General features: G+C 44.9%; 2 long non-coding RNA genes across 3 annotated transcripts in view; both read right to left on the bottom strand.

Annotated features, from left to right (window-relative positions):
• LOC145532044 (uncharacterized) overlaps positions 1-22,150 on the bottom strand; it is a 494,613-nt gene that overhangs the window by 233,611 nt on the left and 238,852 nt on the right. The gene's annotated exons all lie outside the window — the stretch shown is intronic.
• Positions 12,253-12,689, bottom strand: LOC145532037 (uncharacterized). Its single transcript, XR_014072928.1, has 2 exons — positions 12,632-12,689; positions 12,253-12,479 (listed from the first exon to the last, which is right to left on the bottom strand). It is a non-coding gene; the product is annotated as an uncharacterized LOC145532037 (long non-coding RNA).

A 22,150-nucleotide genomic window follows, 5' to 3' on the forward strand; every position in this document is an offset into this window, starting at 1 on the left:
CTTGATAGGTTATGAGCAGAGCATTTCAGAGGGATGTGCTAAATATGAGTACAAGTGCTTTGAGAGGCTGCCTTTCCACTTCCTGGCACTTTGATTTCTTCCACTTCCATTTGGTTTTGCCTTGACTACCATAAGGAAGGAAGCCAAGAGCAACTCCTGGGGCAGCTAGTCTGGTTGCAGGGTGACTCTCCTGACCTCTTAATGTGAGCAGAACAGAACTATGAGTTAATGAGGTACATGGTCTCAGGTTGAGAGATGTGGGTTCAAATCTTGGCTCTAGCATTTCCCATCCATGTGGCCCTAGGCAACTTTCTTAGCTTCACAGTTTTTCAACTATGGAATAAGGATAATAATGCTCTCCTCCAGAGACTGCAGTGAGGGTTAAACAAGTATGTTAATAAGTGTGCTTATTCATTATTCATTACATATGAGACTCACCATTAAGCACTGAACATGTATGTATTACATTTGGCCCTATATATCCGTAGGGACTGCATTTGCAGATTCAACCAACTGATGGATCAAAAATAGTTTAATTTCAGAAAGTTCCAAAAAGTAAAACTTGAATTTTATGCAACTACTTATATAGCATATATACTGTATTTACAGCTGTTTATATAGCATTTATATTGTATTAGGTACTATAAGTTATCTAGAGGTGATTGAAAGTATAATCAGAGTATACACATAGGTAATATGCAAATACAGCACCATTTTATATACGGCACTTGAGCATCCGTGGATTTTAACATGCAGCTCCCCCTGCCCCCAAGAGTTACCAAGGAAAGACTATTCATATAATGCTTACAAAGAAACAGGAAGTTAATAATAACTCCATATAACAGATGTGGAAACTGAGGCATAGGGAGGTTATATAACCAGTCCACTGTCTCACAGCAGGCTTTGCACCAAGCAGTCTGGCTCCAGGCTAAAATCCCTTAGCAAACACAATTAGTAGTGTGCTTGACATAGAGAAGTTGCTTAACAGATTTTGGTTATCTTTTGCCATTGAACTGCCTCCTGATTGCTCACCTATTCAGAGAGGACAATCTTCAGTGTCTTGAGGGAAGAACAACAGAATTACAAATATTGACCCTCAGGTGTGTGCCAGATTATTATATTCTTCTAAATCTTCATGGTATTACTATATGCTAAATGGTGGTTCAGACAGTAAAGAATCTGCTAGCAATGCAGGAGACCTGGATTCAATCTCTGAGTTAGGAAAATCCCCTGGAGAAGGGAATGGCTACCCACTCCAGTATTCTTGCTTGGAGAATTCCATGGACAGAGGAGCCTGGCGAGCTACAGTCTATGGGGTCGCAAAGAGTCAGACACAGCTGAACGACTAACACTTTCACTATCCCCACTGGAGCTCTACAAAGTCAAGGGACTGTCCCAAGGCACAGAGGGCATCAGGACAGAAGTCTGCATCTTCTAGCTCTGAAGCCCACGGCACACTGACAAGCTAGGCAAGCCCTTATAAGACACACTGTCGAAATAAGACAGATCCTTTCCATCTTCCCCACTCCATCCTGGTCTCCTAAGACAGGGCTTCTCAAACTTTTCTATGCACACGAATCATCTGGAGACTTTGTGAAATGCAGATTCTCATTCAGCACGTCTGGGGTGGGAACTGAGATCCTGCATACCTAACAAGCACCCGGGTGACACCATAGCTGCTGGTGAGTGGACAACACGTTGAACAGCAAGGATGTGAGAGAGAGAGTCCTTCAGTTCCCTCATGGTTTCTCTCTCTGCCTCTTGAGACTCAAGCAGCCTCTAAGGCTGCAGCATTGAGACTGGGGATTATTTCCACTTTTTTATCTCTATGGAAAGAGTGAGATTTTCCAAACCAAACCTGCCTCCCACCAATTTCAGCCTCACCAGCAACATCATTATCAAACACATACACACACATACTCCATCTCTCTCTCTCAGCCTCCTTTAAATTTTTATATTTTTCTTGCATGTGATTATTATACACATTTCATATTGGATCATTCCAATGTCAAATGAAAAACTCAAATTGTTACTAGGTATCTTTAACTCCAAAAGAAGAACTCTACCATTAGGCGAAATGCAGCAGCACCAGCAATTTACAGGTAAATAATGACTTAAGTAAAGATAATGAGCCTGATGGTATTTGGTTACACATAAATCACTTGCAAAATAGTCCCTTTCCCACTCTCAAATTTAAGCCTAGAAGCAGTATTTCAGGGGTTCTCTATAAAGGGGCCCTCTCTAGCTAGCTCCTGATTTCATGGCTATGACCGTTCCTGTCCAGCCAAGAGCCACTTTGCCCAGCTATGGTTGGCTGTCCCTGACGCTTTTGTCTTAAGAATCACTCATAACAAATTCTGAAGGTGTGTGGGGCAAAGAAATACTACCAATTCAACCCCAGAGTCTCAACTCACAACCATCCCTTTAACGGGTCTTGTCCGGACAGCCTCGTAAAACCATAGAATATGACTCCTCTTTCTTTTATACTGGAAGTGTCAGGAGCCTCTCTGGCCATTTATTTGACAGAGAGGTTGCTAAATGTTAGGGCAAACGGCCACATCAATCCAGATAACAGCTGAGCACCGGTGTCAGCTGAAAACCCTGAGACCTCACCAACCTGCAAGGAAAAGTTTTCCTGACCTCTGTGCCGTGATCCACACGAACACAAACAGGAAGGTCAGGTGGTGCAGTGGGTTCTGACCTGGAGGTGAGAAGTGTCCTCTCTTAGCCCTGACTGTGCTGCTAACTTGTAGAACCTTGGGGAAATCAATCCATCTCTCTGGAGAAGTTTTCACTAGAAGGAAAAATAACTTAGTAACAACAGCCCCAAATGTGTGCACACAAACTTCAGAGGCGAGTGCCTCCTTCCATAACTGGGAGATGCCAATGAATTCCTTCACTCCTCTATCAGCTGACTGTGGCTACAATACTGCTTTCTGTTGTGTAACAACCACAAATTCCCAGTGGCGTGCAACAATAAGAATGTATACAACTCCTGCATCTGCAGTTGAGCTGATGTAGGCGCAGCTGGGCTGGCTGCTTTCATCTGGGCTTGGCTGGGGTAACTGGCTCTGTTCCACGTGTGTGTCATCCTCCTCTGCTCCAGCAGACTAGCCAAGGTAGATGCTTCTCCTGGTTACGGCAGAGACACAAGAGAGCAGGCAGGAACAGAAGAGTTTTCTCAAGGCTTACGCTGGGACCTGACATAAGGTAACTCCCACCCTACTCTATGGGCCGAAGCAGTCCATGTGGCCAAACCCAGAGTTCAGGGGCAGGGAAATGGACTCTGTTATTTTGGTGCAAGGAGCTACAGAGTCACATGGGGCAGGCCATGCACAGAGGGAGGAGCCACCTGTCCACCTCAATAGGAAGGTGGGACCTCCACTGGACCAGCATCCTCACTGGTCCCCCACCTGGAATGACCCTCCACCAGCTTCTCTAAACTCTATCCACTCTACAAGTCCCAGCCAATAGTCCACCTCCTTTCCCAGGAAATCTTCCCCACTCCCCAGGGTGCACCACGTGAGCTGTTCCAATCCCCTGGATGGAGGCCTGTGGTTCCCGTCTCTCTGGCCAGCTCCTAACTGCCTCCTAGAAACATGTATGGAATGTGTCTCTTTCAGGGCTCCGCTGCTGGAGCTCATTCAACAGGCGCTGCTGGTGGACTGGATGTCTGTGAAGGGGAGGTGATGCTGGTGCTCAACTTTCCTCCCAGGAAGGGGAGGCTATGTTGATTGCCTCTGACATATCTGCCAGACCTGAAATCCCCGGGGAGCTGAATGGTGTGATTCTGAGGTCAGCGAATCTGAAGCAACCTGTGGTCACCAGTAGAGGGCCATACTTTGTCATTTTGGCCCCACAGCCCCATTGCCTCTGCAACATTTCTCCCAACACCCTCTTCAGCTTGTGCAAAGAGCCTCCCTTCTCCTGGGAGCCCAGAACAGCCTGTGGAGGCTGAGAAGCAGATCACAGCATCACAGGGTCCCATCTTGAATCTCTTGTGCAGTCACAATACCAAAAACTTCCTCACGGAAGAACTCTTCCCTCTACAAAATCTGCCTATGCACAGAGAACCGTGGTTGCAGACCCACAGCCCGGACCTTAATTTAGTTTATCCAATCCACCCCTAACAACACAGATAATATTTCAAAAGTGAGAAAATTAGGAAGGAGAGGAAACAAAGGTAAAAAGCAAGATGAAACCAAGAGTGTGCAACACTTGAAATTACAAACATGCATGCATGCTAAGTTGCTTCAGGCATGCATGCTAATTTGCTTCAGTCATGTCCAGCTCTTTGCAACCCCATGGACTGTAGCCATCAGGCTGCTCTGTCCATGGGATTCTCCAGGCAAGAATACTGGGGTGGGGAGCCATGCCCTTCTCCAGGGGGTCTTTCCAACCCAGGGAATCTTCCCAACCCAGGGACTGAAGCCATGTTTCTTGTATCTCCTGCATTGGCAGGCAGGTTCTTTACCACTAGCACCACCTGGGAAGCTCAAAATTAATTACATCCCATCCCTAATAAGACCCAGCTTTGGGGTGCCTCTGACAGCTCAGTTGGTAAAGAATCCACCTGCAATGCAGGAGACCCCGGTTCGATTCCTGGGTTGGGAAGATCCGCTGGAGAAGGGATAGAGTACCCACTCCAGTATTCTTGGATTTCCCTTGTGACTCAGCTGGTAAAGAATCCACCTGCAGTGTGGGAGACCTGGGTTTGATCCTTGGGTTGAGAAGATCCCCTGGGGAGGGGAAAGGCTACCCACTCCAGTATTGTGGCCTGGAGAATTCCATGAATTCTTCATGGGGTATAGTCCATGGGGTCACAAAGAATCAGACACGACTGAGCGACTTTCACTTTGGGGTGCTAGCAGGAGTGGAAGACAGATGTGAGGTCAGGATTCCGCCACAGAGCCCAGTGCCTGAGCCTCCTTCCTCTCGCTCTGGACATTCCTCCTCACCCTCCTAGATTATCAAGGTCTTGCTCAACTCTGGCCCCAGGACCAAGCCTGCTGGGTCTTCAAATAAATACAGTCTGATCCCCACAGGTTCCTCCAGGGCCATTCTCCTCTCGCAAAGTCCTGTTCTGCCACTTCCTTCAAAGTCAGAGGCAGCCCAGACCCCTCAACAGCAGGCCTTAGGTATATCCTTTCCTCCTCTCCCAGTTAAGTGCCTGGGGACCATTTTGCACACACCTCTCAGCAACGGTTGCAGCAGACGCAGGAAACCTGCGAGTGGAATTCATTAGCTCTGTAACAGGTCGGCGCTCACCCTCCCCAGCACTCGTGCATCCGCAGAGCATCTGTGGGCTCTGGCAGAGAAAAGAGAGAGAGTCCAGCAGCTCCTGATGCCCCGCGGTGGCTCCGTGGCCACCTGGAGCACATCGAAGTGGGCTTCTGGCTTGGCAGGCACGCACCAGAGCCTGGCGGGTGCACTTCAGGCCGGGCCGTGCTGCCTCTACTCAGAGAACAATTTAGCACATTTTCCCCACTGTTCTGCAGAGTGGGGGCCTACAGAGCTTTGGTAATTGGCATCACAAGCCCTAGCCTGTCCTGATCCCTCCAGGGTACCTTGTTACTCTAATTGTTTGAAGATTTGTTTTCATATCCCAAGACTGGGGGCTGTGGGGGTGAGGGTAGCGGGGAGAAGAGACTCTAGTAACCTGAAGGCAATAGGCATGAATCTTGCTCATGGCCTCAGTGCTCGACAGAAGAAAGTTTTCCATTTGAGCTGGAGCAGCAGGACAGGATGGTTCTGTGATCGAAAAAGTTCCTTCTAATAGGTTAGGGTCCCCAGGAAGGAGGGACTCCTCAGGGTCACCCCAAAGCAGAATGGGCTGACTCGGAAGGTCATGGACACCAGAAGGTGTAGGGGAGCAAAATTTGCTACCCCAAAGTGTGTCTTTGGCATGCAGAGTATTTGGAACTGAAAGCAATCAAGGCCCAAAAGAGGAAGAAATTAGACCTTCACCTTAACTGCTTAAAGAATGTAGCCAGAGTACCTGGTCCAGGAATGGAGCAGTAATGACTATACTATTGCTACAGGGAAGAACTGTCACGCAAGTGTATGCTCCTCGGTTCTTGTCTCGTCACAACAAAGATTTGGAGTGATGGACATTAGAGCCCTCGGCGGGTCACAGCTCTCGGACAGACCGTTACAGCTCTTAGACGAATCAGTGTTACAGCTCTTTTATTTAGAAGATAGCAGGAGAATCCATCCTCAAAGCATGAGGGCATGCCGACCATCGACCCAAAGACAGGAAGAGAAGAACGCCCCAGTGCGTGGGAGAGGAGAAAGGAGAAGAGAGCGCTTTGGCTCCGCTTTTTATATGTTTTTTCCTCCCACTGAGCCTGCCCTATGTAAATTGGGCTTAGCCACTAGTGCAGTTCTACCTGAAGTTTTCACTCCGGTCCTGGGACCTTCCTTTAACCTTCCTTTGTTTCATTTTCGTGGGCTTTTCCCTTTCTTGTCTTTAGCCACCATCATTCTGGACTCCTGTTTCCTATTCTGACTATCTAACAGAACCAAACATGACCCCATGTTGGATCTATTTCTTTTAACCTTTGCTTCCCATTGCTTTCTGGTTGCTTTTGCTCACTAAAAGGATACTGTTTTTACATAATGGCTTGCCTTGGGGAGCCCTGCCCCTCTGCCTGAATATTAAACCAAAGTGCCTTTATTGAGGACCCTGTCCACCTGTGGACGGCTACAAAAAGGAAGAAATTAACACATCCCCTCCCAGAGAGTTGCCATTCCAGGAGATATCTGCAAGATTAATGGCCTTTTAACTTTGCTTCCTCACCCCCACCACTCTGTTCTATTAACAAAGCTGGCATCCAGACACTGATAAGATGGTTATTTTGAGACACTAATCTGCCATCTTCTCAGTCTACTGCCTTTCTGGCAGAGTCATATTCCTTGTCTCAAAACCTCATCTCCAATATCTCCAATTCATTGGCCTGCCGTGTGGCGAGCAGAGTGAACTTGGACTTGGTAACAGTATGAACCAGGTGTGTAGACAGGGAGGAACCTAACAAAGTGTTAGTTAAAATTCCTCTCGTGTCCTACTGTCTGCAGAGCCCAGCAAATATTTGTTTTCTATACATTTGCTTTTCCATCTCAATGTCAATTGCCCTCCCCGTCTTGGAGTTCCCAAACCACTACCCCAACATCCTCTTTTGTCTTTAGTGGAAGATGGTATTTAAGGTGAGGGGTTGAGCCATTTTAATAAGTTGCTCAGTTTTCCTGGGTCTTTCCCATGTGCACATGTTATTAAACTTTTGTTTGATTTTCTCCTGTTAATCTGTCTCAAGTCAATTTAATCCTTAGACCAGCCAGAAAAACCTAGAAGGGTACAGGGAAACACCTTCATCTCCAACGAGGAGAGGACGTCTTCAAACTGAGCCCCTAAGTCCAGCCAGAAACCTGGGCATCAACTGTGGTTCTTTTCTCTGCCTCACAGGCTCATCAATCAGCAAGTTTTGACACTACCTGCTCAGTAGTTCTTGAATCTCTCCTACCCTCTCTACTTCCATTACCACAGCCTCAGGTCATCTCTTACCCAGGCTGTTCTCTGAACTCATCCTCACCCCCATCCACACTCCCCCTCCCACCCCCGCCAAATCCCCCTTCAAGTCTCCAGCCCTCTAAACCAGGATCAGCAAACAATAGCTCAGAGACCAAATCTGGCTCACCATCTGTTTTTGTAAATGAAGTTTTTGGAATGCAGCCAGGCCCATTTGCTTATGTACTGTCTACAACTGTTTTTACACTACAATGTCAGAGTGAGATAGTAGCAAGGGCCATGTGGCCCACAAAAGTAAAAAATAGTTACTATCTGGCCCTTTAAGAAAAGCTTCCCAGGTGGCACAGTGATAAAGAATCCACCTGCCAATTCAGGAGGCGCAAGAGATGTGGGTTCACAGGTTCTATCCCTGGGTTAGGAAATGGCAACCCACTCCAGTATTCTTGCCTAGAAAATTCCAAGAACAGAGGAGCCTGGCAGGCTACAGTCCATGGGGTTGCAAAGAGTCAGACACGACTGAGTACACACACACACACAACAAAACAACCTTTAAGTAAAAGCCCACCTAGCTCTAAACCACCAAGGCCAGTGTGAGTTCCAGTCACTTATCTCACTCAAGATTCACCAACTGTCCCCCCTGCCAAATAGGAAAATTAGAATTCCTTGTCATACATCTAAAATCCTTTATGTTAGTCCTTAGCTAATTCAGGGATTACAAATGGGCAGCCCATAGGCTTTATCTAGTATATATGTATATACACATATACATACATCTTTTTATGGCTCACACAGAGTTTAAAACATTAATTGTAAACTTTTAAAAATTGTAAGATGGGTACTTCCCTGGTAGTCCAGCAGTTAAGACTCCATGCTTCTACTGCAGGGGGCACGAATTCGATCCTTGGTTGGGGAGCTAAGATTCTACATGCCACACAGTGTGGCCAAAAAGATAGGAAAAAATAATAAATGAGAAGCATAAGGTTATACATCAAAATTCGTATTTCTGACTTGTCTTGAAAATGGGGAATTCTTGCAACACTTGGCCCCCATTCCCAGCTGGCATCCATCAGCCACAGAGTCACCACATATCTGCCCTTGAGATGGTGCCTGTGTTCCCCAGTTTACCACAGACTCCACCCCTCCCAACTGTTAGGGGAAGCACACTGACTGAAACCGCCCACCCTGGCCAGGCACCATAGTAACCATTTGCATGAGTTGTTTTATGACAGGAGGTTCTGGTAAGAAACAGGGAACTAATAAGCCACCACCAACCGGAAGAGTTCAGGAAAGGTGAAAAGGAGACATCACATGTCCGACCACCTCCCAGAATCCTTTTCGCTGGCATCCATCTTGGCTGAACAAGGCGTGCACCACCAGGAAGGACTCTGAGTCAGAATGACTGGCTAAAGACAACCTGGAAACTAATCCCATCACCATAAAACCCGAGACTGTGAGCCACGTGGCAGAGCTGCTCTCCTGGGTTCCTTCACCCCACTGCTCTCCACCTGGGCGCCCCTTCCCAATAAAATCTCTTGCTTTGTCAGCACACGTGTCTCCTCGGACAATTCCTTTCGGGCTCCTTCCTGCAACACTACTGTCCGACAAAAGCCTGCTTCATTCATATAGACATATGGGCCTGACACCTCCCACCCTTCCTTCTTTCTTCACCAATGTGGACATAAAAAGCAGTCACGACCTGAAAGTTGAGAGTTATTTATTCAGTTGGAATTTTTAGGACTTCAAGCCTGAGAGGCAGCATCTCAGGTAACCCTGAGAAAACAGCTCTGAGGAGGTGGGGGGTGGAGTCAGGTTATATAGAAGTATGCAACAAAGAGGGGCAGTTAGTCTCAACATCAAAGATTACTGTTAATTAAGGAAAACCAGATATCTCAAGTTAAGGAATTTAGCACTCTTCTATGTATGGGAAGATGCAAGTGTCTGAGTTTACTGAAATCATTTCTTTCATATACATCTCAGTTATCTGGGGCCAGCATCCTGCGTTTGTGTGTGTGTGTGTGTGTGTTTGTTTTATCCTTAAGTTCAGTTCCTTGATCACTGTAGGGAGTGGCAGGTGACTGCTGCCTGCTTTCTCACCTCCACCCCCCAGCCCCGCACACTCTCCACTTTCTGAGCTCCTCAGTGTTCACTGTGGGAAGTGGCTGATGGCTGCCACCTGCCAGCACTGTTTTTCCTTTGGGGGCCCTCTGGGATCAGAAACTCAGAGGGCCAGAATCGAGGATGGCTGTGACATCCTTGTTGATAGATATCGCAGGAGATATTTCATTTCACACCAGCCAGCCCTTTCCTAGAACTATGTATTAATACTACCTTTCTGCCAGAAGACCAGCGTCCCCAACGAAGCCATGCCGTCTCCCACCTCCACCCTCTACACATCTTCTCCCCCTTGTAGCAGTCTGCTGGGGCTGCCATAACAAAGTACCACAGACTGGGTAGTTTAAACAATAGAAATCTATTTTCTCATCTGGAGGCTGGAAGCCCAAGATCAAAGTAACATCAAGTTGGGTCCTTCTGAGGCCTCTCCCCTTGGCTCATACGTGGCCATCTTCTCCCCATGGTTCCCTCTGTGTGTGTAACTGTGTCTGAGTTTCCTCTTCTAATAAGTACACCAGGCTCATTGGATTAGAATTCACTCTGATGACACTGGACTTCCCTGGTGGCTCAGACGGTAAAGCGTCTGCCTACAGTGTGGGAGACCCGGGTTAGATCCCTGAGTTGGGAAGATCCCCTGGAGAAGGAAATGGCAACCCACGCCAGTACTCTTGCCTGGAAAATCCCATGGGCGGAGAGAGCCTGGTAGGCTACAGTCCATGGGGTCCGGAAGAGTTGGACACAACTGAGCGACTTCACTTTCACTTTCTTTCTGATGACATCATTCAACCTTAACTACCTTTAAGGATCCCATCTCCAAATACAGTCACAGTCACACACTGAGGTACTGGGGATTTAGGCTTCGGTATCTGAGTTTGGAGGAAATACAATTCAGACCATAACATTTATCTTCCCGGACTGCCTTTACATACTTTATTCAACTAACAAATATTCATACTTTTTATGAAGAATCAAATCAAGTACCACATCCTTCGTGAGGCCTCAAAAATCACCTGCAAAAATTCATCTTCTATTTTCTTTGCAGCTTGTGCACACCTTCACTTAAGACCATCACCTTGCACTATAGTCACTGATATTACTCCCTTTTTCCCCACTGAACTGTGAATTTCTGTGGGTAGGAACTATGTTTTTCCTCTCTCTCCATCCAATACATATCCACTGGGGGGCTGAATGTGCCAGGCACTATCAACATCACTGAAGTTCCAACACTGGACAAGTTTCCTCCCTGCATGGAATCTACATTCCAGTAAGGAAAAGGGACACTAAATTAGTAAATAAACAAAAGTGATACATTGCAGAGTACATGCTTATCCTGTTGTAGGTGTTCAAAAAAACATTGCATCAATGCTGCAGGGGAAACATGTACAAAATGGTTCTAGACATCTTAGAACATTTTGGGAGTTGGAGTTCCATAATGTTTTTTGACTCTGAGTTGCTGAGGTCATTATTATGTAGAATGCCTGGCAGTCTTCCCTTGTCCTGAAAGCTTGGGTCACTGCATCTCTATAGTCCTCTTTAAATCATGGGACCCAGCATCATCTTACCTTTTCATACTGTTGCAGAGTCAGACATGACTGAGTGACTGAACAACAACAACATCATTCCTAAGAAGAGATTCATGAGGACTAAGACAAAGAAGAAGCCCACCATTGTCCCCACTGCCCCTGCTGCAAAATTTCCATAGCCAAGCTCTGGTTGCCTGTGGCCAGACCCAGAGATGGGTATATTTTCCTCTCTGCAATTTTCAGGTAACTTTGAGGGGTGATGGGAGTGATGCAGGTGACTAAGCCTAAGAGGACCCCTTCTGTGTAAATGATGCCCATTTCAGGGGCATCACAGCCTATATTCACCTGTAAGGAAGTGATGGATGATTTCTGAAAATCCTCTAATAATATATGAGAAGTGGTACCATCACACTGAGACCTTCACTTGCTAAAAGAACAAAGCTAGAAGAAACTCAGCATGGCCATCCATAATGTCCACTCCCTTCCTATTGTCCATGACTTTTTTTTTTTTAAAGTGCTATTTGGGTATCACTGAATAAAAATGCCTGTTGTAGGAAATATAGATTTGAATTTAGGCAAAAAATCCACCTGTGGAACTCCATGTCCTCACTTATTCATACAGATAAAATTTAAAATCATTTCTGTCACATAAAAATTCATGTTACTTTTATGGATTAATGGGAGTTGCTTAGAAATCCTGGGCATCCCATTCTAGAGCACATACAGTGTCTTTTTACAACATTTAAATTACATTTTACAAATATATTTCAATATAACCTACCAATTACCTATTGGTAGATGGCTGATATATTTGGTGACCACTATCAATGAAAATTTTTTAAATAATGACATTTTCCATCTGATCATCATTGGTTAAAAAAAAAAGTTCAAACTACTGAATTCTCTTATTATTTTCAATAGCTTTTAGTTGATTCGATGGGATTTTTCTGTATAGATATTCCTATCACTTTAAGTAATGATTATTTTGCCATGCTCTTTCCAATATTTATCCTTAATTCATTTTTCTTCCATTATTGCACTGGCAGGCAACCCCAGGGCACTTGTAAATGACAGAGACAGTAATTTGTTTGTATACTCAGTGGAAATGCCTTTAGTGTTTCTTTGCATCTACAGGTACAACCACTCTCTGGCGGCACCTCCAGAGTCTGGTTTGGGAATACTGAGCCAGGCTTCTCGTGTGTGCCTTTTGGATTCTGGACTCGTGTGGGATGCCCCACGTCATCCGAATCATATTTCCAAGACCATTTATTGAAGAGACTAGATGGCAGAGTAGGACAGGTGCACATCTTCTCCTGCGAGAACTGCAAAATCGCAACTTGCTGTGGAACAACCATCAACAGGAAAATGTTGGATCCCACCAAAAGAAGACACTCCATGTCCAAGGGCAAAGGATAAGCCTCAACAAGATGGTAAGAGGGGTGAAATCACATTTAGAAACAAACCCCATACCCACCAGAGACACTCGGAGGGCTCAAACAACCTTGTGCACACCAGGACCCAGACACCCCACAGAGACTGAGCCAGACCTGTCTTTGAGTGTTTGAGTATCTCTTGCAAAGGCACAGGTCAGCAGTGGCCTGCCTCCAGGACAGGGGCTTTTAGCTGCAGCACACCTGGGTCATGCAGCGTGTGTCATAAAGAACCTCCTCCTCTTGGAGGAGGTCGCCATTAATTAGCCCCACCACAGAGCCGCTGAGCAGATGACCCACAAACTGCAGAACAATTATACCAAGGAAATTCTCACACCGTTAAGAAAGTTCTAGGACCAACGACAGATTTCCCAACTGGGGATCCAGCAAAGGGACTGAGAGCCCCCAGGGAATTTGACTTTGGAGGCCAGTGGGATTTGATTACAGAACCTCCACAGGACTGGGGAAACAGACTTTTGGAGAGCACAAACAAAACCTTGTGTGCACCAGGACCCAGGAGAAAGGAGCAGTGTTCCCACAAGAGACTGAGCCAGACTTGCCTGTGAGTGTCCAGGAGTCTTCAGCAGAGGCATGGGTCGACAGTAGCCTCATGTGGGGTCAAGGGCACTGAATACAACAGTGCATGCACAAGTCCTTTTCAAGGAGGTCACCAATACCTTCACTACCCCCACCATAGTTTGGCCTCAGGCCAAACAACAGGGAGAGAACACAGCCCCACCCATCAACAGAAAACTAGATTAAAGGTTTACTGAGCATGGCCCCGCCTATCAGAACAAGACCCAGTTTCTCCCACAGTCAGTCTCTCCCATCAGGAAGCTTTCATAAGCTTCTTATCCATCAGAGGGTAGACAGAATGAAAACCACAATCACAGAAAACTAACCAAACTGATCACATGGACCACAGCCTTGTCTAACTCAATGAAACTATGAGCCATGATATTCAGGGCCATCCAAAACGGACAAGTCATGGTAGAGAGTACTGACAAAATGTGGTCCACCAGAGAAAGGAATGGCAAACCACTTCAGCATTCTTGCCTTGAGAACCCCATGAACAGTATGAAAAGGCAAAAAGATACAATACTGAAAGATGAACTCCCCAGGCTGGTAGGTGCCCAATATGCTACTGGAGAAGAGTGGAGAAATAAACTCCAGAAAGAATAAAGAGACAGAGCCAAGACCAAAACAACACCCAGTTGTGGATGTAACTGGTGATGGAAGTAAAGTCCGATGCTGTAAAGAGCAATATTATATAGGAATCTGGAATGTTAGGTCCATGAATCCAGGTAAATTGGAAGTGGTCAAACAGATGTCAAGAGTGAACATCGACATTTTAGGAATCAGTGAACTAAAATGGACTGCAAAGGGCAGATTTAATTCAGATGACCATTATATCTACTACTGTGAGCAAGAATCCCTTATAAAAAGTGGAGTAGCTCTCATAGTCAAAATAAAAGTCCAAAATGCAGTACTCGAGAGCAGTCTCAAAAATGACAGAATGATCTCTGTTCGTTTTCAAGGCGAACCATTCAATATCACAGTAATCCAAGTGCATGCTCCAACCACTAATGCCGAAGAAGCTGAGGTTGAACGATTCTATGATGACCTACAGGACTTTCTAGAACTAACACCAAAAAAAGATGTCCTTTTCTTCATTGGGGACTGGAATGCAAAAATAGGAAGTCAAGAGATACCCGGAGTAACAGGCAAGTTTGGCCTTGGAGTACAAAATGAAGCAGAGCAAAGGCTAACAGAGTTTTGCAAAGAGAATGTACTGGTCATAGCAAACATCCTCTTCCAACAACAGACGAGACAACTCTACACATGGACATCACCAGATGATCAATACTGAAATAAGATTGATTATATTCTTTGCAGCCAAAGATGGAGAAGCTCTATACAGTCAGCAAAAACAAGATCAGGAGCTGACTGTGGCCCAGATCATGAACTACTTATTGCCAAATTCAGACTTAAATTGAAGAAAGTAGGGAAAAGCATTAGACCATCCATATATGACCTAAATCAAATGCCTTATGATTATATAGTAATGCTAATGCTAATGCTAAGTCGCTTCAGTCATGTCCAACTCTGTGCGACCCCATGGACAGCAGCCCACCAGGTTCCTCTGTCCACGGGGTTCTCCAGGCAAGAATACTGGAGTGGGTTGCCATTTCCTTCTCCAAATTATATTATATATATATAATACATATAGTATATTATATAGTATATATAATATATATATATCATATATATCATATAGTATATATAATATATATATCATATATATATTATATAGTAGAAGTGACAAATAGATTTAAGGGATTAGATCTGACAGACAGATTGCCTGAAGAACTATGGACGGAGGTTTGTGGCATTGTACAGGAGGCAGGGATCAAGATCATTTCCAAGAAAAAGAAATACAAAAAGGCAAAATGGTTGTCTGTTGAGGCCTTACAAAAAGCTGAGAAAAGAAGAGAAGTTAAAGGCAAAGGAGAAAAGGAAAGATATACGCATCTGAACGCAGAGTTCCAAAGAATAGCAAGGAGAGATAAGGAAGCCTTCCTCAGTGATCAATGCAAAGAAATAGAGGAAAAAAATAGAATGGGAAAGACCAGAGATCTCTTCAAGAAAATTAGAGATACCAAGGGAACATTTCATGCAAGGATGGGCACAATAAATGACAGAAACGGTATGAACCTAAAAAGAAGCAGAAGATATTAAGAAGAGGTGGTACGGATACACAGAAGAACCATACAAAAAAGATATTTATGATCCAGATAACCACGACGGTGTGATCACTCACCTAGAGTCAGACATCCTGGTATGCGAAGTCAAGTGGGCCTTAGGGAGCATCACTATGAACAAAGCTAGTGGAGGTGATGGAATTCCAGTTGAGCTATTTCAAATCCTAAAAGATGATGCTGTGAAAGTGTTGCACTCAATATGCCAGCAAATTTGGAAAACTCAGCAGTAGCCACAGAAGTGGAAAATGTCAGTTTTCATTCCAATCCCAAAGAAAGGCAATGCCAAAGAATGTTCAGCCACTACACAATTGCACTCATCTCATAAGCTAGCAAAGCAATGCTCAAAATTCTCCAAGCCAGGCTTCAACAGTACATGAACTGAGAACTTCCAGATGTTCAAGCTGGATTTAGAAAAGGCAGAGGAACCAGAGATCAAATTGCCAACATCTGTTGGATCACAGAAAAAGCAAGAGAGTTCCAGAAAAACATCTACTGCTGCTTTATTGACTACCCAAAGCCTTTGACTGTGTGGATCACAACAAACTGTGGAAAATTCTTGAAGAGATGGGAATACCAGACCACCTTACCTGCCTCCTTAGAAATCTGTATCCAGGTCAAGAAGCAACAGTTAGAACTGGATGTGGAACAATGGATTGGTTCCAAATTGGGAAAGGAGTACATCAAGGCTGTATATTGTCACCCTGCTTATTTAACTTATATGCAGAGTATAGCATGTGAAATGCCGGGCTGGATGAAGCACAAGCTGGAATCAATATTGCTGGGAGAAATATCAATAACCTCAGATATGCAGATGACACCACCCTATGGCAAAAAGCAAAGAGGAACTAAAGAGCCTCTTGATGAAAGCGAAAGAGGAAAGTGAAAAAGCTGGCTTAAAACTCAGCATTCAAAAAACTAAGATCATGATATCTGGTCCCATTGCTTCATGGCAAATAAATGGGGAAACAATGGACAGTGATAGACTTCATTTTCTTGGGTTCCAAAATCACTGCAGATGGTGACTGCAGCCATGAAATTAAAAGATGCTTGCTCCTTGGAAGAAAAGCTATGACCAACCTAGACAGCATATTAAAAAGTAGAGACACTACTTTGCTGACAAAGGTCCATCTAATCAAAGCTATGGTTTTTCCTGTAGTTATGTATGGATGTGAGAATTGGACCATAAAGAAGGCTGAGCACTGAAGAATTGATGCTTTTGAACTATGGTGCTGGAGAAGACCCTTGAGAGTCCCTTGGACTGCAAGGAGATCAAACCAGTCAATCCTAAAGGAAATCAGTCCTGAATATTCATTGGAAGGACTGATGCTGAAATGAAATCCAATACTTTGGCCTCCTGATGTGAAGAACTGACTCACTGGAAAATTTCCTGATGCCGGGAAAGATTGAAGGCTGGAGGAGAAGAGGACAACAGAGGATGAGATGGTTGGATGGCATCACCGACTCAATGGACATGAGTTTGAACAAGCTCTGGGAGTTGGTAATGGACAGGGAAGCCTGGTGTGCTGCAGTGCACGGAGTCACAAAGCATCGGACACGAATGAGTGACTGAACCGAACTGAACAGGTATAATATTGGTTGACTATTTAGTATAAATTTGGTGTGTTAATCGCTCAGTCATATCTGACTCTTTGTGACTCCACAGATTGTAACCCACCAGGCTCCTCTGTCCATGGAATTCTCCAGGCAAAATTACTGAAGTGGGTAATGATTCCCTTCTGCAGGGGATCCTCTCAACTCAGGGATCAAACCTGGATCTTCTGCATTGCAGGCAGACTCTTTAGTGTCTGAGTCACCAGTTTAAAAAGTACATTTTCAGATTCCACTGTTCCCATTATCAGTCATTGATATCAGATCTTATCAAATGTTTTTAGGGATCTATCAAGATCATCTTAAGATTTATACAATACTTCTTTCTATGATATAGATTTCCCTAATTCTTTATTTTCCCATGTTACAGGCCCAGCAATGGAATTACTAGATCAAAGATACAAACATTTCAAAGCTCTTTACGTATTTTGTCAAACTGCTTCCCCAAAGGATTGAGTCAATTGTCACTTCTCCCAGCAGTGGATGAAAACAAACTCTGCCCAGCGTTGTTTTTTAACAACTAAAATCTCAGTTATCTAGACTATTGAAAGTGAAAGAAAGTGAAAGTGTTAGTCTCTCGGTCGTGTCCGACTCTTTGTGACCCCATGGACTTTAGCCCACCAGACTCTTCTATCCATGGAATTCGCCAGGCAAGAATACTGGAGTGGGTTGCCATTTTCTTCTCCAGGGGATCTTCCCAACCCAGGGATTGAACCTGCGTCTCCCGCATTGCAGGCAGACTCTTTACTGACTGAGCCAGCAGGGAATGTTGGCTGTAAAATATACACAAATACACCTCTTTCCCATGCTTCTACTGCAACTCTTAAAAAATAATTCTTGGTCCTCAGGTTTATGGTACCTGCTGACATTTCATAATGATTTTAATACAATTCCTCCAGAAAAAAACCCTTAAGGAATACCTAGTGCAATGACTGAAAAACATTTTGAGGTCACAGAACTATAATAATCTGAAAAAGTTATAAATCATTTTCCCAGGAAAAAAATGTGCATACACAGAATTTTTTCCATAAATTTCCAGATTCCCAGATCTCCAAAAGCTCATCGGTGTGGTGTCACTGACCCACAATGAAGACTTCTGACCTATTCCAAGACTTCTATTTTACAGATTAGGAAAACTGAGGTCAGAAAATTCTGTTTTGGTTAAAAACTGAAATGAAATATTTTATCACTTGTTTTTAAGGCCCTTTCTAAAAATTTTTGAGGAGAAAGGCATATATTGGTTTATTTTTTTCCTTTCTTCTTCTTTTTTAGAACTATATTTGGTTTTCTACTTTGAAAACATAATTTCATTTTGAAAAAGGAAAACACTTTGAGGATCGGCAGCATTACTGAACTAGCCATGAACTTCCCAGGGGGAGCACTGTAGGGGGTTTACATCCATTCTCATAGGGTACATGGCAAACGTGCTTGAGCAGGAATGAAAAGACCTGAGATCTGGTCCCAACAGGCCAGACAGTGAACAACTTGTAACCCCGTGAGCCTCACTTTCCACATCTGTAAAATAGGGCAATAATAAGGTCCTAGGTTGTGGGGAGTGTATGTGTGTGTATTGTATATGACTGTGTGTTGTGATCTGTGCTGGTTGTTAAGTTGTGTGGTGGGTTGAGGGTTGTATATGTATGCTGTGGATTGTATGTGTGTGTTGTAGACCACATGTGGGCGTGTGGGTTGGGTCATGCCAGAGGTGGTAGGCTGTGTGGGAGGGAGTTGTGGGTTGTGTATGGTGTATGTAAGGTGTGGGCTGAGCCAGATGGTGGATATCACAGTAGATGCTGCTGGAGCCCCACTCACATCCCTTCTTCAGTGCAAGGTAGTTGGCCTCCAGATGCCAGTACCAGCATCATTTTGCCTGAGTGCCTTCTCTGAGTCTTCACTTCGGCTCCGTCCTCAGCAGGAGAGAAGTTTCAGTGAATTCATGCTCCCCATTGCCCTCCCCAGGAACCCCCAATGACTGACTGACAAGAGTTGGAAGATAAATACTCCAGCTCCCTCATATCTGGGGACAGAAAACTTTGCAGTGTGTTCCACATCCTTCCCTAAATTCCTCAGGAAGACCACCCTCCAACTGCCCTTGGTCACTCCAATTGATAGTGACTTTTATTGGTTGCTTTCCCTTCTGTGTTTTAATTCCACACCCTATCTGGGTGTTTCCTGAGATCCTTCCTAAATAAATGACTGGTTCTTACAACCATTATCTTTTTGATCTACTTCTGGGCAAACCTAAGCTAACAAAACCATATAAGCCATTCTGGGCTTGATCCTAAGGGCAATGGGCAGCTGGGAGGGTTATTAGCAGTGGCATCACACAATCTGTTGTCTGTTTAAAGAATTAAATAAATGGGACAAAAGGTACTGGCAACCTTCCATGGCCCACAATCCACACCCTGTGAATTGTGCCTATGAAGTCCACACTGGAAGCCTCTCCATCAAGGAAGGGGATTTGTCCAACTGCCAGGCAGAATAGCCCCACCCTCCAGGGAGTTCATGAGATTCCAGAGCATGTAGGTGACTCACCTGAGCCTTCATAGCCCCTTTCTCACTGGGATACTTTCCAGTAACACCTTCAAAAGCATTTTGTCCAAACCAGTCAAGAATGGGACCCTCAGTCAACACAAAACCTGTGGGTAAGAGCTACAAACACTGTCACTTCTACTCAGCCTCCACTTGGGAAAGAAAGACAGAAGCCAAGCCTTGCCTTTGGACGGAAGCCAGGGCTGTTTCCTTTGCAAGTCGGGCAGCTGCTGGTGAACCTGCTTTAAAAGCAGGACTCTAGACCATTAAGCGTACCTGGTCCTGCCGCACGGCTCTCCTGGGAAGCGTCACCGCTGTCACTCTCTAAGTGTGATGGACAGCGTGGCCTTCCTGGCTGAGGCACCTTTGAAATGTTCCCATGTCAGCTTGCCCTTCGGTGTGAATGAGAAAGCACAGAGCTGCAGCCTCGGGCTGGCTGGAAGAGGGCATCAGAGCAGCATGTGCACACGTGGGAAGAAAGGAAACTGAACGAGGGGACGCGGCGCGCAGAGACGTCTGGGACAGACAGGACCCACTCCCACTGCGGTTGGACTGTCAGTCTCTTCCAGGAGCCTGCTTCCTGGAGATGGTGGGAGTGCAAAAATAATGATGAGATAATGGCACTACAGAGACTTAACGCCTACCCAGATATTATTACTAAATGAGTATTTTTGGACAAATTACTTAGCCTCTCTGTGCCTCGTTTTCCTCCCTTATAAAGTGGGGATAATATTACCTATTTCATAGCATTGTTCCAAGGCTTAAATGAGACAGTGTGTGTGAAAACCCCTAACGAGATGCCTAACATATACTGGTAAATATTCCTTTCCCTTCCCCATTATAACATGTTATGCATGTTGCTGACTATATGCCAGGCACTGTTGAAAGGAAACTATTAATGTTATCTCCTTACAATCTCAACAACCCAGTGAATTAGGTCCTGCAATTGTATAAATTAGCAAGCTGAGTCAGGGAGGCTCACAGCTTACTTGAGTTCTGGTACTTGCAGGAGGTGGCACTAAAGCTGGAGCCCAGCAGATCTGACCCCAGAACCCAAGCTCATCACCCTTCACCTTTCTCCCCAACTTATACGAAAGATAGGGAGCCCATCTTTCCCAGGAAAAATGCTTATATATTATCAGGCTATCAATCATGTCAATCATTTGTTTATGCTAAGTTTTCAAGGCATAAAGCTATAGTTGTGTCATCGGTGGTATATTTTACACCTCTGACTTAAAAACCAAATGAACCAAAATAATGATGCTGTGCAGCAGTGGTTCACAAGATGTGGTCCACAGACCCACAGTATCAGCATCACCTGAGAAGGCATCAGATATGCAAATTCTCAGGCCCCAGCCCAGATCTACTGAATCAGAAACTCTGTGGGTGGCGTCCAGCGATCTGTGTTTTAGCAAGCCTTCCTGGTGATGCTGTTAGACACTAAAGTCTGAGCACCACTGCCTTTGTAGAGTGTATATTTTCACTCTGTAGTAACTACAAAGCAAGAAGGTATTTTTTTTTTTATTTCCATTTGGGATTGGTAGGAGATAGGGGCAGTGGACATGGCCATTGAGGACAAATTCATTCATTCATCTATTTATTCAAAATCCATGTTTTGAGCACCGACTATGGGTTAGGTACTATGCTGGGAACGCAGCATCAGGTAAAAATACAGATGTACAAGATTTGACCTACTTTTACAATCTATCAATCTAGTAGGGGAGGCAGCTATGTAGCACATAATTACAGTTATTAAGTTGTGCTTATAGTAGGGCATATGGAAGAGGAAAAGAATGCATAAAGGGGGGTCAGATCTAATTTTGGAGGTCTGTGACAGTCTTTCCAAGAAAGTGACATCTGAGTCAAGACATCGTCCAATGAAGCAGGTTGAGAGGGGACAACAAAAAGGGGAACTGGGAGCAAGGATCTCAGTTGGGGAAGCAGTCTGTACAAAGGCCCTGAGAGGGAAGATCCTCCATGGGGTGGTCTTAGGCGCACCCCCACCAGAGCCCTTTGGACCAGTTTTTATGTTTATCCTTTTGCTCAGGTTCCCACTCTGTGTGATGGAGCAGAGTCAATACCTGCACCCATGCACAGGGCCTCTTGTGATTCCAGCTTCTCTCAGGGGACTCTTTTCCATCCCACAGCCCCAGACAGAAGCCCGGCCTGCCTGCTGCACCCCTAAGCCAGCAGGTGGAGAGTTCTACTCCCCAATTCCCGGGATGGGTGAGTTCCACCTGAAGCCAGCGGCTCCGCACACAGAGGAGACACCTGGGCAGTCTCGATGCCGCCCCTGCCCATCACTCGAGCTTTTAGTTTCCTCTCTTTGTTTCTGCTACAGAAGTTCTCCTTTCTTTTTTCCAAGCTCAGTTAACATTTCTATTTTTCTTGTTCTATTTCACCCAGAATCTCTCTGTAGTTTAAGAGGAAACAGTAAGAGTGGACTTGCTACCACAACCCAATCCACTATATTTATGTTTAAATCCCCGCATCTACATTAGGTGTCATTGCCACATACTGCCAAGTATCATATTCTTCCTCATCTGAACCTGAGCCACAGAGGATTATAATCTCTACTTTTATCACTTACTGTGTGTGTGTTTGCTCATGCTCACTCGCTCAGTCGTATCCAACTCTTTGTGACCCCGTGGACTGTAACCT

This window comes from Giraffa tippelskirchi, chromosome 13, assembly GCF_054371585.1.
Source record: "Giraffa tippelskirchi isolate mGirTip1 chromosome 13, T2T-mGirTip1v1.2.pri, whole genome shotgun sequence".
Classification (NCBI taxonomy): Eukaryota; Metazoa; Chordata; class Mammalia; order Artiodactyla; family Giraffidae; genus Giraffa; species Giraffa tippelskirchi.